Below are 16,391 nucleotides of genomic sequence, written 5' to 3'. Positions count from 1 at the left end.
GCTGTTAGGAAGCCCGGGGGTGTCAAGTTGGCTGGGAAAATGGCAGGTGACAAGGACAACCCTTTTTTTTTTTTTTTTTGCATGCTACACAGACCCACAGAGCTTAGGTAAAAAGATAAATTACAGCACAATGGTTTTTTTTCTTTAGGGAGGGGAAATATTTGTCAGCTTTGAAACACAATCTTCAGCAAACATCATGCTAGCGTTAAAATAGTCCCAGTAAAATTAGTTTTCATAAAACAACACGACAGTTATAGAAATATAAGACTTAAAGTAAGCATGATCACCCTGTCCGTGTTTTAAACAGTTCCACATATTTAACCTTCCAGTTCTGAAAAAAAAGTGTGTGTGTGTATCTATACATATATCCCAGGGATGTGAGATGCACATCCACACACCCACCATGCACAGACACACAGAGATTAGGCATGAAATACTAAGTACACTGCAATATCAAGGTAATAATATGCATACATTGACTACACTAGGGGTGGCCAACTTGAGCCTGAGAAGGAGCCAGAATTTACCAATGAACATTGCCAAAGAGCCACAGTAATATGTCAGCAGCCCCCCATCCGCTAACCCCCTCCAACCCCCAGCGCCTTCCCCACCCCTCCCCATGCCTCCCGCCCTCCGCAATCAGCTGTTTTGCAATGCACAGGAGGCTCTGGTGGGGAGGAGCGAAGGCATGGCAGGCTCAGGGGAAGGAGTGGAGTGGTGGCAGGACCTGGGGCAGAGCAGGGGGTTGAGCAGTGAGCACCCCACAGCACATTGGAAAGTTAGCATCTGTAGCTCCAGCCTCTGAGTCAGCGCCCATGCAAGGAGCCGCATATTATGATAATCTGTTTGGGGCTGGCAGTTGCTGTCCTGTATTTAAATTTTATTTCCCTGGTGTTTTACTTGAAAAAAACTCTGGATATCATGTATCATTATCCAACCCCATAGCCACAATATCCTGATTTTAAAAAGAAATATATATACACATCTGAACGAAGGAATGGAAAAGAAAACACACAAAGCAAGAAGCGGAAGTGTTGATTAACAGATAAGAGCACCAGCCTGGGAATCAGGAGTTTTGGGTTCTATTCCCAGCTCTGTCAAAAAGCTTGAAGAAGTCACCTAAATATCCTTCAGCTTCCTCAGTTGTCACAAAACACCCTCACAAACCAAACATCAACAAAAAATGAAATGCCCAACAAGCACCCCCCCGTACCTACCCTCCCAGGGTAATAATACTTACCTACCTCACTGGACTGTTGTTCCTGTGTGAACTTGGGAAAGACATTTAGCCTCTTTGTAGCTCTGTTCTCCACATGTAAAATGGAGATAATAGCACTTCCCCACCTCACAGGGGGGTTGTAATGATAAATACATTAAAAAGATTCTAAAGTGCTCTGAAACCTACTGATGAAAAGTACGATAGAAGAGATTCATATTGTCATTTATAGGTATTATTGTTAATTAATTTTTGTAAAGTACTTTGAGCCAGAGTGCCGTTAATTTCAGAGCGAGTTAGGTGCTTAAATATCTTTAACAATTTGGCCCTTTAACTTCTCAGGGATTATAGGAATATAAATTATTATTGCCAGTTGCTCACTGGGCATTAGTGCCTACAAAGAGAGGAAAAGCAGAGATGAAGGAGATGTGACATGCAGTGGCAAAAGCTAACAAAACCATTAGGGGGATATACTAGAACAATCCTAAATTGTCTTGAAGACTAGAGAAGATTTATCATCCTACTGGCAGGCAAAATGTGTCTTTAAAAATACCCAAACTCACACCACTAATTGGTCACTACTCTGTCTTCACTGAACCACGTGTACCCCGTGATGTGACAGTTACCATAGTAACCGTACTATTGAATTACAAAGTAAACACACTTACAGGAAACTAAGAATACTTTTTTTTTTTTAAACTTTCTTACCAGAGTACCTTGCCTTTACGAGTTGCTTTTTTGTGTACATTTATTTTGTCCATTAACAAACATTATGGGCCCTTTTGGTTATTAATTAGATCAACATTTAGAGTAATTAGAAATCAGGAAAGATTCCTAGTCTGCACTTAGACATTTTACTGGCATAGCTATGTAAGGTTGGGGGGTGGGGGGGCAGGATTTTTTTATGCCAGTAAAAGCCCTAGTTTATATACTAGAAAGACAAGGTGGGTGAGGTGATACCTTTTATTGGACCAACTTCTCTAAGTGAGAACTCTTAGAGCTCTGTCTAAGCTTTCGTCTCTCACCAACAGAAGTCGGTCCAATAAAAGAGATTACCTCACCCATTTTGTCTCTCTAATACCCTGGGATGAAGCACTTTTATATTGATATAATTGGGTCCATGCTTGGACAGCTTTGCCGGTTTAACTATACCAGTGTAATTGTACTGGGAAAGTTCTCCTACTAGAGACAAGAGCTGAGTGTTAGAATGAAGTTGCAAAATGCAAATCCTTTCTAAGCAAAGCTCATAATCCTGGCTGAAAGTTAGTGTATTGCTAGGAAGGAACACTGTAAAGCATTTACAGCCAGGGGGCAAGAGTCAGGACACCTCAGGTGAGATTTCCTTCTCCACCCCGACTCTGGCCCTCTTTGCACTGGCCAGATTGACATAAGGGGCTCTAAAAGCTCCATAGCTTGTTGAGGAGGATTTCCCTGAGGCAGATACTGTGAAGACATCCATAAGGCTGCCTTCCAAGGATCTCTTCACAAGTACTGGTGTACATGGGACACCAGTAGGGTGACCAGATGTCCCGTTTTTATAGGGACAGTCCCGATATTTGGGGCTTTGTCTTATATAGGTGCCAATTACCCCCCAGCCTCTGCCCCGATTGTTCACCCTTGCTATCTGGTCACCTACACACCAGAGATAGGGCTGAGAGCATGCCAGCGGGTAGGGCTGGAGAGGCTGCCATAAGTTAGGCCCCCAAGACTTTCTAAGTTACACTGAGAACACTCTAGCTCCCAGACCAGCCAGAATTAGAAGGGTGCAGGGGGTGGCTTAAAGCCAATTTAGCTTCTTTCACCTTGGGCTTAGAGCTTTGTGCTGAACCTCTCAGGGTAAGTCTACACTGCAAACCCAGGGTGTGACTGCAGCACACATAGATATAACCAACCTACTTTCATCTAGCTAGCTTGGTTACTAGAGCAGTGAAGCTGCAGCAGTACATGATTCAGGGTGGACTGCACAAGCCCCCCCTGGAACCCTGAGTAATTACCCATGTGTGCTGCCGTGGCTTCACTGCCACCCCAGTACCTGAGGTAGGTAGATGAAAGCTAGCTTGGATATTCTACACATGCCGCAGTCATATCCCAGGACAGCAGTGTAGACAGAATTAGAGGTACCAAAAAGTAAATCTGATCCCAGACCCTAATTTATGAGATGCCCTCCTGGGTTCTATTCCTGACTGCTACTGAATGGTTCAGTGATGCTGTCAATGTTACTTACCTTTCTGTGCCTCAGTTTTACTACTGATAAAAATGCGTATAATACTGCTTACTTGCCTTTGTAAAACACTATGAGACCCCCACATGGAAGGTGCTATATACATTTTAAGCATTATTAACATACAAAGTAAATTAATTGAAAGCACGTAACTTGACGTTGGTACTCACATCAGAACACTAACATGAAGTTTGAACATTCCCGTTATAAAGACCCAAGTGCTACCGGAGGTCATATCAGGTGAAAACTTCTGGAAGCTTGTAGGAATCTAATGGAAATCATGGCTGTGGATGATCTTCAAAAGTTAAACACAGAGGGAGAGACAGTTTGATTAGAAGTGTTAGTTGTACCAGTTTCATAGCCATCAGCTGGATATTTCTGTCTGTCCCTATTTCTTCTAAGTGTACACCTATTGACTAGTTTATCTTTAAGGCCGGACAAAGACTTCTGGTTACCTTCCCAGCCGTTTTTCTGTTTATCCTGAATTCCTATCCCAGACTGTATTTGTGACCTGATAGCCAATCAGCATGAAACTCACATTCTTATTGTACTCTTATTCTGACTGTGCCGGTCCTTAAGTGGACCTTTTATCCCCCTCTATTAATTCATTGAGAGGAACTTGGTATTTTTACATAGTCTTCCCATAAGGTCCCAGATAAAATACAGAGTACACTGTATTCTAGGATCATTAGAATTTACAGGGGGGACTATGTTCAAAACAGGGCTGTACAACAGATCACACCACTGCAGATTAATACAGGAGTCCATCAGTGATACTTATAAAACACATAGTGTGGCTGATATACAAATGTTTGCTGCAACAATTTTGTTTTTTTATGATAAACTCTTTACTCTTCCACATGAAGTCTGTCAAGGTAGAGAATGCTGTTTTTCTCTGAAAATTCACTGAAATAGATACTTTTAAACTATATGTGATCATTAACACTGCCCAGTGATTATGTATAGAATTTATTCATGCAAAATTTTTTATTTCCTTAACTTTATCTAAAGCTTCTAGTTTAAGAGTAGATGGAGATATTTTATAAACAAGTATTAAAGGAAACAGACAGTTGCCCACCATAAAAATGTACTTTTTTAGAATGATTTGTTTTTAACAGATAATCTTTCCTTGTTTAAACCAGAGACAGGCCTCAACCCAACCAGTGAGAGAATCATCCATAAAGTTTGGGTAAGATTTAAACTGTAACCTATATTTTCAGTAGGGGCCCATCTCTATTTTAAATGCAGATTGAATGCAACAGCATTGATTCCTACATTAGATTTTGGGTTTATTAGATGTAATCTCAGTTCTTAAATTTGCAAGATATGAATTTGTTTGTGAAAGCGGTTTAGTGTAAATATCCAGACATTCCAGTTTCTGCATCAGTGGAGAAATTAGAAATTATCCAGTCTTGGACTGAATTATATATGAGCTCTCCTTTGAAGTAAGGCCCAAATCCTGCTACCAATTATGCACAAATTTAACTTTATGTATATCAGTGGTGCCATTCAATGGGACTACTCAAATGTGTAAAGCACCTGCATAAGTGTGGGCAGAATCAGGGCCTATCTCTGCAAATGTTTCAACACTGTAGTCTGGCAATAAATCTGTATATAGTTGACCTTCATACCTCAGTTTGACTTCAGTATCTGCTAATTCCTTTTTACAAAATAAATTGCATTTATAAATAAATTGCCCACATTTAGCCAACTGCAGTTCAAATTGTTTTTGTTCTTTCTCATAACTTCCTTTTACAGATTAAATGCTGATGCACTGAACTAACTGCTCTTGGCTGAAGTGGGCAAGTATAATTTGATTAGTATAGATTCTGGAATTGGGTAAGTACTGTATCAGTATCCTCCCTAGAAAATAGGTGACATGTCATGGGATATTAAGTATGGCCATTTAATGTAAAAACTCAGATAATACATGAGTTAAATGGAGAAAATGAGAGAAAGCTTTTAAGCATTCTCCCAAGACAGATTGCAGAATAATATTATTGTACATGCAAGTAGTGCTGATTGACACAGTCAGAAGGCCATTACACTGGTTTGGTATAAAATCATTATAGTAAAAAGCATTTCAGAGCTGCAGAGTGATAGTAGCAACATATAATGAATTATCAATAAAGAACGAGTGATTCAGTTACATTACATATGAATAGAAAGCTTCCTGTTATATAATTTTAATCTGCCAGTCTGACAAGTGACTTGAATATTTAATTCCTTTTCCAGGTATATGAAATGTCCTTTTCTAAATTTTACCAGAGACTGCAATTTTGTAGAGTAGGACAGAAATTGAGCGTCAGTAAGCAGTGTTTTTAATTAAAGGTTATTTGAGCAAAGGTTTCAACATGGGAATCCTCTGGCTCAGCTCTTCTTGGACATAAATAGGAAACAGAATCAGCTTCTGAGATCTAGGTGTTAAATAAACATTCTTTCCTGTTTATGGCAAATAAACACAAAGCAGAGTCTTTCACCAACTCAAGCACAGTAACATGTTGAGGCTTGTGATCTGACACTTCATTAAGTCCTCAAAATCTATATTGTGGCAATTGATATTAATGATGAACCTGAGCTGAAATACCTGTGACCATCAAGAACCAAAATACTTCATTGTTAAGGCCCTGATCCTGCCAAAGACTCTGTCTGGGCAGACTCTTGCACCTGAAGGGTCCCTTGTCGATGTGATCCTTTTGCAAGGCTGGGGTCTGTAGGATGATTACTTGACCCATACTTTCCCTTCAAACAGATATTTCATATTTGCAGCTTGAATATAATACCCAGGACAAGAGTAATGGGGCTGGAAGTTTAAGATTCATCTACCTTTAAGAGATAGGGAAAGAGGCTATACCTCGGCTGGATATAAAAAATGCTTTTAAAAATAGTAAACTATATTTACAAAGCTCATTTGAGAGGAGAAAGATTGAGAGACCCTACTTAAGTCTCCTCAGAGATGCAACTAAAAGGCACACAATCAACAAAGAAAGCTGAGCAACGGAAAAATAATCTGACTGAAATAAGCATGGGTTTAATTTTGAGTTCATAATACGTTCACAATATTGCATTCAGAAATCATGACTCAGACCCCCAAAAACATGAGATTGGTTTTAATAGGATAAGATTTTAAAAGAATAAATTGGGGATTCATTTGATTTGCCATCTGGTTTTTCAGTCTTTTGGGGACATTTGGGTCATGTTTTCAAATGGCTCTTTGCACTTATTTTTTTCCAAATGAAAGCAGAGACACTCATGTAATCATCACCTGACTCCAGGAGGCAGGGCTTTAAGGAAAAACACTAAATATCACCTGACTTGCATGATTTTGGCAATTAATTGATCTTTAACTATGCATGGTAAATAGGCCCAATGGCGTGTGATGGGATGTTAGATGGGGTGGGATCTGAGTTACTACAGAGAATTCTTTCCTGGGTATCTGGCTGGTGAATCTTGCCCACATGCTCTGGGTTCAGCTGATCGCCATATTTGGGGTCGGGAAGGAATTTTCCTCCAGGGCAGATTGGAAGAGGCCCTGGGGGTTTTTCGCCTTCCTGTGTAGCATGGGGCACAGGTCACTTGCTGGAGGATTCTCTGCACCTTGGAGTCTTTAAACCATGATTTGAAGACTTCAATAGCTCAGACATAGGTGAGAGGTTTATTGCAGGAGTAGGTGGGTGAGATTCTGTGGCCTGCATTGTGCAGACTAGATGATCATAATGGTCCCTTCTGACCTTAATATCTGTGAGTCTAAATTCACAAGAGTTGGTAACAATTTCAATAAGTTCCAATAAGCCCCTCTCCAACTGTTGTATATTTAGCCCTGAAGTTAGGCTCCCAAATCCATATTTAGGTCCAATAAATAAATAGCCTGATTTTCAAAAGTCCTGAGCATCCTGCTACTCCTATTTTTATCTATTGTTTCAACTCATGTTTATTACTCTCTCTCCTATGTCTCCTCCTAAGCAAGATGCATCTTCTCTTCTTTTACCCACCACCCAATTAGCAGCCTGCAACTGAAGACACCTTTTTCACTGAAGTGAAAACTCTTGGTGCCAAAAGCTGCATTGGCAGCTCAGAAAAGGAGCCAGTTCCATCGTAAGCAGAGACCATAACACAGTGAACAGATACCCAGCTGACTCCCCCACAACCACTAATCAGTTAATGAACATCCAAGAAAAGAAAAAAAATCAGAGGACCCTTGTTTGACTGTTTCATGCCCCCGCCCCCTCAAAAAGCTAGCTCTTAATAGTGCCTTGTTTGCTTTTTACCACTGAAATATTTTGGGACAACTCCTCATCTGTCATAATCAGTATATTTCTGCTGCCTTCAATGGATTTAGGCTGATGGAGGCCAGTGGAGGATCTGATCATTTCAGTTCTAAAAATTAAATTCTCTTTAGCAGCTGTTTCTATGATTCTGGGAAAAAGAAAGAAAGATGGATTAGTGAAAGGGTGCTCTGGGAGTCAGGAACTGCTGAGTTCTAATCCCTGCTCTAAAACTGACGTGCTTCTGTAGCCTTGGGCAAATCACTCAATTTCCCTGACTCGGTTTCCCCATCTGTAAAGCAAGGATAATATTAGTTAACTCTTAGGATGCTATGAGGATTAATTAGCAAAATGTTTGTAGAGTGCTTTGAAGATGAAAAGCATTATAGAAGTGCTACGCACTATAATTATTGTTAATTAATACATCTTAGCCAATTTTTTCCCTTTTCCTTAATAAAAGCATTACACAGTTTCAATAAGGCATAACTAAATAATTCATTCAAATTAAATGCAAAACTGTAACACACCCTAAATGTGGTTATTATGGAATAACCATAAACCCAGTTTTGTTTGAGTATTCTATAACCTTAACCTAGTGATGTACTATTAAGTGCAATAGAATCAGGAATTACCAAAGGGAAAGTGAGTGCTGATGCATTTTAAATCCACATTACCTTTTTGGCATCAGCAGATTTGGTGCATCTATTGCTGGCAATGAAGAATGTGCTGGGCACTTCAACACATGATACAAAAGGATTAATTAAGGTACAGCGATTGCAAGCGGTGTTTCAACATGATTCAAGTAGTTCAGGACACAAGGGTTTGTGGTGTACTGAATTAATGCCAATACTACCCAGAAAAGATGAGAATGAATTTAGCGTGTGCGAACGGGAAAAAGCAATAGCTCTAGCTGCGGCCAGGTAAACAGCTGTGCATTACAGAAACTCCTCCTAAACATGGCAGCAACACTTTAGCCCTGATGTGCAACATCCTTTCTGTTCCTCAGGCTAGTCCTTTCTCATTGCATTTATTCATACTTATTTTAGGGGGGGAAATAGAAATGTAATGGCTAAGGGAGAAACCGGTGTCTATTTTCTTAAATATAGCAGCCTTTAAAGGACAATGGCTACCTTCCTTCTGTGAGAAAAGCAATCAGTCCTTGTGTGCATCATTTCATGTCAGAAATACAATACACACACAACCGGCACCTTGAGCTAAAGACTCCCACAGAAGTCTACGCACTAGCTAGAGAATGTCTAAAATGAATGAGTAAAGTGAGAAGGAGGCTAATGGATCAGAGAGTAAGGATGATCTACTAGTTATCGGTGCTAGCCTGGGACCTGGGTTCAATTCTTTATTCTGTCACAGACATCCTGTGTGACCCTGGGCATCTCACTTAGTCTGTGTGTGCCTCAGTTCCCATCTGTAAATTTGAGCCAGTAGCACTTCCCTACCTCACAGGGCTGTTATGAGGATAAATACACTAAAGAATATGAGGCACTCATATAGTATTGTAGTGGGGCCATATCAATATCTTAGATAGGAGGGCATCTTTACTGCAAAGAAGGGAACTACTTTGAAACTGGAAACTTAATGTACATATGAAATAAAATGAAGATAAAGGAAAAGGATTTTGAAGAAGCCTGTTTAGCCTCTTGCCTAGTCAAATCCCTTCACTGGCTTCCACTTGCCTTCTGCGTTGGCTTCAGGCTTCTGACCCTCACCTTGAGGGCTCTGAGTAGTTCCTCTCCTGTCCCCATCTCTATGCGTCTACCATTCTCTTGAGCTTTACGCTGCTCAGGCATCAATCCACATTGCTCCCTTTGTATTCTTCCCCTTCTCTCATCTCTGCATGCTGCCCTTTATGTTTGGAACTATTTTTCATTCCTTGTATGCCAGCTCTTCATTCAAATACCTCCATTAATTCACCATGTAAAGACATGTTAAAAATGTTTAAAATAATGAAAACCAACAAACTAACACGCAACATGAAAAAATGCGTGCTACAAAGCTTGTGAAAAAGTGCTTTTCACTTTTTGAAAATTAGCGTCTTTCCTGCACTCATTACTCTTGACCACACTTTACCACCTAACACTTACTCGTGTGTCTGAGACCACCCACTCTCACAGAGTGACTTACACAGTGACTTTTAAACTGACATCCCACCTACATATATGGACTGCAGATCTTTTGGATAGGGTCCAGAGTGACCTAGACAAATTGGAGGATTGGTCCAAAAGAAATCTGATGAGGTTCAGCAAGGACAAGTGCAGAGTCCTGCACTTAGGAAGGAAGAATCCCATGCACTGCTACAGGCTGGGGACCGACTGGCTAACCGCCAGTTCTGCAGAAAAGGACTTGGGGATTACAGTGGACTAGAAGCTGGATATGAGTCAACAGTGTGCCCTTGTTGCCAAGAAGGTTAACGGCATATTGGGCTGCATTAGTAGGAGCATTGCCGGCAGATCAAGGGAAGTGATTATTCCCCTCTATTCGGCACTGGTGAGGCCACACCTGGAGTACTGCATCCAATTTTGGGGTCCCCCACTATAGAAAGGATGTGGACAAATTGAGGAGAGTCCAGCAGAGGGCAATGAAAATGATTAGGGGGCTGGGGCACATGACTTATGAGGCTGAGGGAACTGAGCTTATTTAGTCTGCAGAAGAGAAGAGTGAGTGGGGGATTTGATAGCAGCCTTCAACTACCCGAAGAAGGGTTCCAAAGAGGATGGAGCTAGGCTGTTCTCAGTGGTGGCAGATGACAGAACAAGGAGCAATGGTCTCAAGTTGCAGTGCGGGAGGTCTAGGTTGGATATTAGGAAACACTATTTCACTAAGAGGGTGGTGAAGCACCTGGAATGGGTTAGCTAGGGAGGTGGTGGAATCTCCATCCTTAGAGGTTTTTAAGGCCCAGTTTGACAAAGCCCTGGTGGGATAATTTAATTGGGTTGGTCCTGCTTTGAGCAGGGGGTTGGACTAGATGACCTGCTGAGGTCTCTTCCAACCCTAATCTTCTATGATTCTCCTATCCTTCTGTCCCATTATAGGTCCGGGACGACAACACTACTTCTTATGCATCCCACATACCAGTGACACAAAATCCAGACCCTGTTTTCGATCCCACTAAACACAGACACTCCTCTGCTGCTTCAATTCACCCTCTCAACATTGGCCAGGAGGCCCAACTTCTAGACAGAGATGAAAGATCAATTTCAACAAGATCTCACACTTGTATTGCTTCAGGTTAACATGCTGTCCTAATGAGAAATCTTCCTTTCCTTTCCTTCTCATAGTTTGTTCTACTCAGCCTGCCAACTCAAGCCCCTTATGGGAGATCTCATTGACCTGTAGACTCCCACTATGTCCACCCCCTTTCATCCTTGTTTTGAAAACTGAATTAATGTTATTAGTGATGGAATTAAAATTTGGCTAAATTACTTAGCAGATTTAATACACTAAAAATATCTCCCTTTGCGCAATCTACCCCATTTGCCCAATGTTTTAAAAGAGCCCTTTTAAATAAAGATAGCATTACATTTTGAATGGAGAATTTTGTTTACTTTTAGTGTTTTGGGCCTGTAACTGAATAGATTAGTAAACAACAAAAAGTCTCAAAGAAAAAACATTAAAACCATCATTCATATTTTGGTTTCCAAAATATGATCACATTTTATGAATTAATGAATGGGGGAAGGAGCACCGTTCACAAATATAAGTGTTTATTGACAGCATTAGACTATCTTGCTTGCATCTCATGCTTTTCTGATTTCTACCAGTCTGTCTGTCTAGACACTTATCTGGCTCTCGTCATCATGGTATCTGGATTTTGTACTCTTTCCTCTACTTCTAGCAAATGCTCCTGATTCTTCGTTGTCATTGTGTGCACACTGGGGAGTCATATTCATATGTTGGGCACTCGCTTAACATGTGCTGAGAACTCATACATGAATTGTAGGCTGATTCTAACCTTTAACACGAGCTCCAGTGAAAAGTGGCCTTTGCTGGTGAACAACCAACCTAAAAAAATACTTGCATGGAATCTCTTCCCTTTGTCCTTCTCTTCTGCTTCCACTGATCTAGCTGATGAAATCAGACTTGTGGCAGGCACTTTCTGCAAAGTCCTTTCCTCATTTCAGCTCCATCGTTCTTGCTTCTAAGGTCTTCTGGTGCCCTGCTGTGTATATAGTTTTCTTTCTTTAAGGAGAACCCTGATCATGTCTCTCTGTCTCACACTTATTGCTATTGCTCACCATGCATATATTGGAACCTCTAGTCTTATATCAGATCTCTACCTAAATCTTTATATTTAACATTAAATAATATTGTAGCTATAAGTAATTAGCACTAACAAGTAGTAATTGCTGCTTGTTTTATTTCTTCCCGTGTCTTCAGTCCCTCGCTCCCCCACACAAGAAGTTTGGTCTCAGAAGATATCTCTCATGTTAGTGAAATGGGCCAAATTCTGTCCAGGTTTAAGCAGGTTTGACTCCACCAAATTCAAGGGAGTTTTCAAGAGGTGTGAGTTTGGCCCTGAGGCCTTTACAGTATTTTTATTTTAAATATACTTTTTGTTTCTTTTCTTAGTTCCTTTGTAAGACAAAAAGGCAGTGCCAACAAGCAGATGTGCACATTGCCCAAGTCTCCAGTCAATCACACTCCCATAACTGTGAGGACAATGGCCCAATGTTACAGTTGACTGGAGGACAATTTTGTTTCATGGCAACTTTTGGAGTTTTTCATTCCACATCCATTTCTGGATCAAAACATCCCCGTCCAGTGCCCTAACCACCAGACTATCCAGAATCTTTCTCTCTCTTTCACCTTCCTGATGAAAACTTAGTCTGACCAATAGGTCTCTGTGAAACATTTAGTCAAAAATGTTCCAACAAATTCTACCCAGCATACCAGCGTCTCTCCATTTTTTTGTGTGAAGCATTGAAACTAATTCATTTACTCAGTCACCAAATAAAGGTTTTAATTGGTTCTATTTCCTGTTAGCTGCCAATGGAGGTGACCTGATATAGCCTGTAGGAAGTTTCATACGGGATAGCTTTTATACAAATTGAATTGAATGGCGAGGGGGCCCAGTGTCATGACACTTCTTTGTAAAAATATACATGGTCTGCAAACTACCTAGCAATCAACATCTCACGCTGGTGATTTGAAGATGAGTAGCTGGAAGTGTGGATGAAAGAGTTATTTTGTGAAGATTAATTTAAGATTTAGATTGCAATAATAGCCAAAACAAGCGGGATAGTTTCCAAACACAAGGTAGACACAGTCCTTTGTCTCACAGACCACATACGAAAAAACAAAAGATGTGTAGGGAAGGAAAAAAGTATACACCAAACAGAGTGGGCAGGGTGTTGGTGGGCACATGCCTTGTTATTTCCATGTTTTGTTTTACTCTAAATATAAACTACACTCAGCTGCCCCTCTGTCTAGTCAGTTCTTGGCCCAACCCTCATCATCGACTTTCATTCTTTTTTTCAACCCCTCCAAAAATGCCCCCCTTCCTCATGACCCTCCCACACAGAACATCAGTCTCTCAGCCTGTCCCTGCCTCATAGATTCTTGCTGAGACTCTCCCTTCTCATTATGCACAAGTCACTACTCTATAGAAAGAGGAGACCCTCAGAAAATGATTGCTGATATCAGAAAGCCCTCTGGGGTAGTGGAGGCTTTCCTCCCCCACCATGCTGACTGCTTGGGTAACTGCAGGATCTGTAGCTCAGTCTCTGGGTTTCTGGAACTGGTTGTGCTCTTGAGGACAGCAGGACTCTTGTCCCTTATGGTGTGAGCAGTGGGAACATTGGGCCTGGGTGCCCCTGAGTTTTCCCTGCTGTTGTCACTTCCTGGGTACGCTCTACCTCCACCCCTCCTCTATGCTCCTTCTCTGGCAGCTGCAGGTTCAGTCTCTGGGCTCCTTGAGGTAGCTCCAACCCTTACCCACTCAGTTCCACTGATTTAGCTCCTGATCATTACCTAGCCCCACGGTCACTTACCCCAGTTGGTTTCTCAACACCACAAAACAGCTCACAGGATCTAGAACTGCTGATGTCAATGGGGCTCCTGGTGTGGAGTCTCTCCTTCCTGGAGATGCTGGGGGCTTCTTAATGTGCCACTCCCACAAGGAAATTATGTAAAGGGTGGTTCCTGGAGAGGGAGATGTGTTGCCTTTTGGGCCACGTGCTCTGAAAGTCCAGGCTCTCCAAGAGTGCGCTGGGAGAGGAAGAAGGCATGTCCCTGATCTGAGCGCAGCTGGCAGTGGCTTTAGCCAAGATGTGAATGAGATACAAATTAGTCCATCATTTTAAAGATATCCTTTTAATAAACAAAATCCAACTGAAATTCTTTCACTGTGCCCTTTTCTAAGGAATGGGAAGTAAGATACTCTACAAATAACCAACCTACTGTAGTGTGTGCTGGATTGATTGGGGCTGCATGACATCACTACAGGAAGCACAAAATTGGAATGTGATATTTTAGATGTGACTTTACTACATAGCCAGTTAGCATTACCAGACATCATGACATCATTCTCTGAAACAGAGCTGGTTATAACAGACACATGGAGCCAGGCTTGTTTGTTTCCTAAAGACATTAAAATGCTAACTTCCACCTTTTACAGTGCTGGTGCATTATGCATTAGCCAATTACAGTAGGATATAATAAAAAATCCCAGTGCTTCTATAACAACTGCACCCTGGACAGAACACTATCACGTCTTATCATGCTAATCACCCAAAGCAAAACTCTCATTGACTTTCATTTTAACTGGAATTTTATATGAGGAAATAAGGCCAGAAGCAGCCAATGAAGGGGTTTTACAAAGTGGGCATCCAAAATTTACCAGAATAGTTGAAGAAGATTGTTGGCCGCGTCTTTTTTAAGCATCTGCAAAAACAGGTTTAAATAGAAAATGCTGAAACATTTAGCTATAGAGGACTTATGTTTACTGCTGGAATGAATGTAGGTATTCCATTTGTTTTATAAACATATCTTTATCTAAGTATATTTTTTTCCTCCTGTACTAACCTACTTCATTGATCTTTTCATACTTTTGGCTCGAAAAAGAAACCCTAAATAGAAGCAATGTTTAAAGCATATGGTTCACATATACTATAAATGTTTTGTTTTGACTTCCTTTCAGCTAGGCTAAAACTAAGACTTCTAAGAATTCTTTATGAATTCTTGCCACATTAAATAACTTGTTCCAACTCAAGATTGTGCTCTAAAATGGTTCTTTTATGTAAACAATATGACGTCATGTTAGGGGGGCAAGCTTGGCCGTTTAATCTGGAAGATTGCTAAAATGATAAATTTAACTCTTATTTTAACAATGAATTGTTTTTATAGTTCACAAAGCCTAACACCCTTTCTCACTTTAAACAAGCTATCCTGTGTTCCTGTTTAAATACTACATGTCCTAACCTCTTTGTGTGTGTGATGCTGCTTTGAAGAAGTAAAATAACTTTCTATTAAAATGAAATCCAACTTTTATCCAAGCGTATAAAACAATGTTAACAAGTAAAGAGCAGTAAGTTAAAAATCTAAAGTACTCAGTACTTCTGATTCTCTTAAAGAGTATCTGCATTATGGATTATTCCAATCCATACAGCCGAGTTCATTAAGCCTAAGAAATCTATGTTTAATCCTAGATTACTGAACAGATAAATCAAAAATCTTTGGTACTTTCTAGTCAAGTCCATAAGGACCTCAGTCATGTTTGTAAAAGTTGTATTTAATTAAGTAAATAATACATTTTACTTAAAAACAATGCCTGGTTACATTTTCGCTCAATTCTATGAGAAATGTTTTACATCATCTTAGTGGCACTGGAGAAACCTGTGTGCCCTTGGAGGCTGCCTGGCATAATGGATTTTCCTGCTAGGTTGACAAGCTTTTGATAAACGATATTTGATTAAAACTTGCCCTCATTTAATATTCTGCAACTACGTGGAATGACATATAAATGCTGAGGTGCTAAAATTAGAGGAAGGTTAGCTCAGGACTCTTGACACTCACCTTAGACTCACATATCTAGACAGAAATCTACCTTTCTGCACTGGGTTTGTTACATGCCACTTTAAGCGTAAATGAGTTTTAATGGTTTTGCCTGCCAGACTAGTTAGCAAAGAGCCCCTTGATCTTGTCAGAAATTAACGCCTTGACCAAATTTCAAACAACTGACAAAAGCTGAAAATTAAATCTCACTAGATTAGGATGTCCTCCTGTTGTCTTAACAAAGCAATGGCAATTGGCAATGTGCTTTAAAGCAGAGATGTGCCTGATGACTCTCCAAAATTCCTCTGATCATCGGGAGTCTATTCTTTCCCACTTGCTTGACACAATGGATATGTCTCTGCCAGCCCCCATTGTTAACCTGCTCAGAGATGCAAGCACAAGTAGCAAACATGTGCACACAGAGCAAGAATCCATTTTGCTCCCATTTTTCTGTTGTTATGACTCGCTTCTCTAGCCGCTACCTCTTTCGTCCTCATTCTCCTTCCTCGTCTCACTCTTTCCTCCTTCTGTAGTCTGTCTGTTGCCCCTCCCTGTGCACTCTCCTTGCCATTCCTCACTCAAGAGTTGTTTAGTCTTCAATATTCACTCAATCTTTTCCCTTTCCAAATCCATTCTAACCTCGGCCTTCCTGCTCAGATTGCCAACAGGCTAATAATAGTAA

The 16,391-nt window shown here is 40.6% G+C and overlaps 1 long non-coding RNA gene across 2 annotated transcripts in view; it reads right to left on the bottom strand.

Moving 5' to 3' along the window:
* LOC144929166 (uncharacterized) overlaps positions 1-16,391 on the bottom strand; it is a 310,164-nt gene that overhangs the window by 3,159 nt on the left and 290,614 nt on the right. Inside the window, exon 8 of one of the 2 annotated variants that reach the window (XR_013634474.1) lies at positions 3,608-3,732. The exons of the other annotated variant lie outside the window; for it this stretch is intronic. This is a non-coding gene — a long non-coding RNA (uncharacterized LOC144929166). The remainder of the gene's footprint in view (positions 1-3,607; positions 3,733-16,391) is intronic. 2 annotated transcript variants of the gene reach the window in all.

This window comes from Lepidochelys kempii, chromosome 12 (assembly GCF_965140285.1).
Source record: "Lepidochelys kempii isolate rLepKem1 chromosome 12, rLepKem1.hap1, whole genome shotgun sequence".
NCBI lineage: Eukaryota > Metazoa > Chordata > Testudines > Cheloniidae > Lepidochelys > Lepidochelys kempii.
Note: the sequence above shows the minus strand (reverse complement) of the source record. Positions and strands in the feature narration are given on the sequence as shown.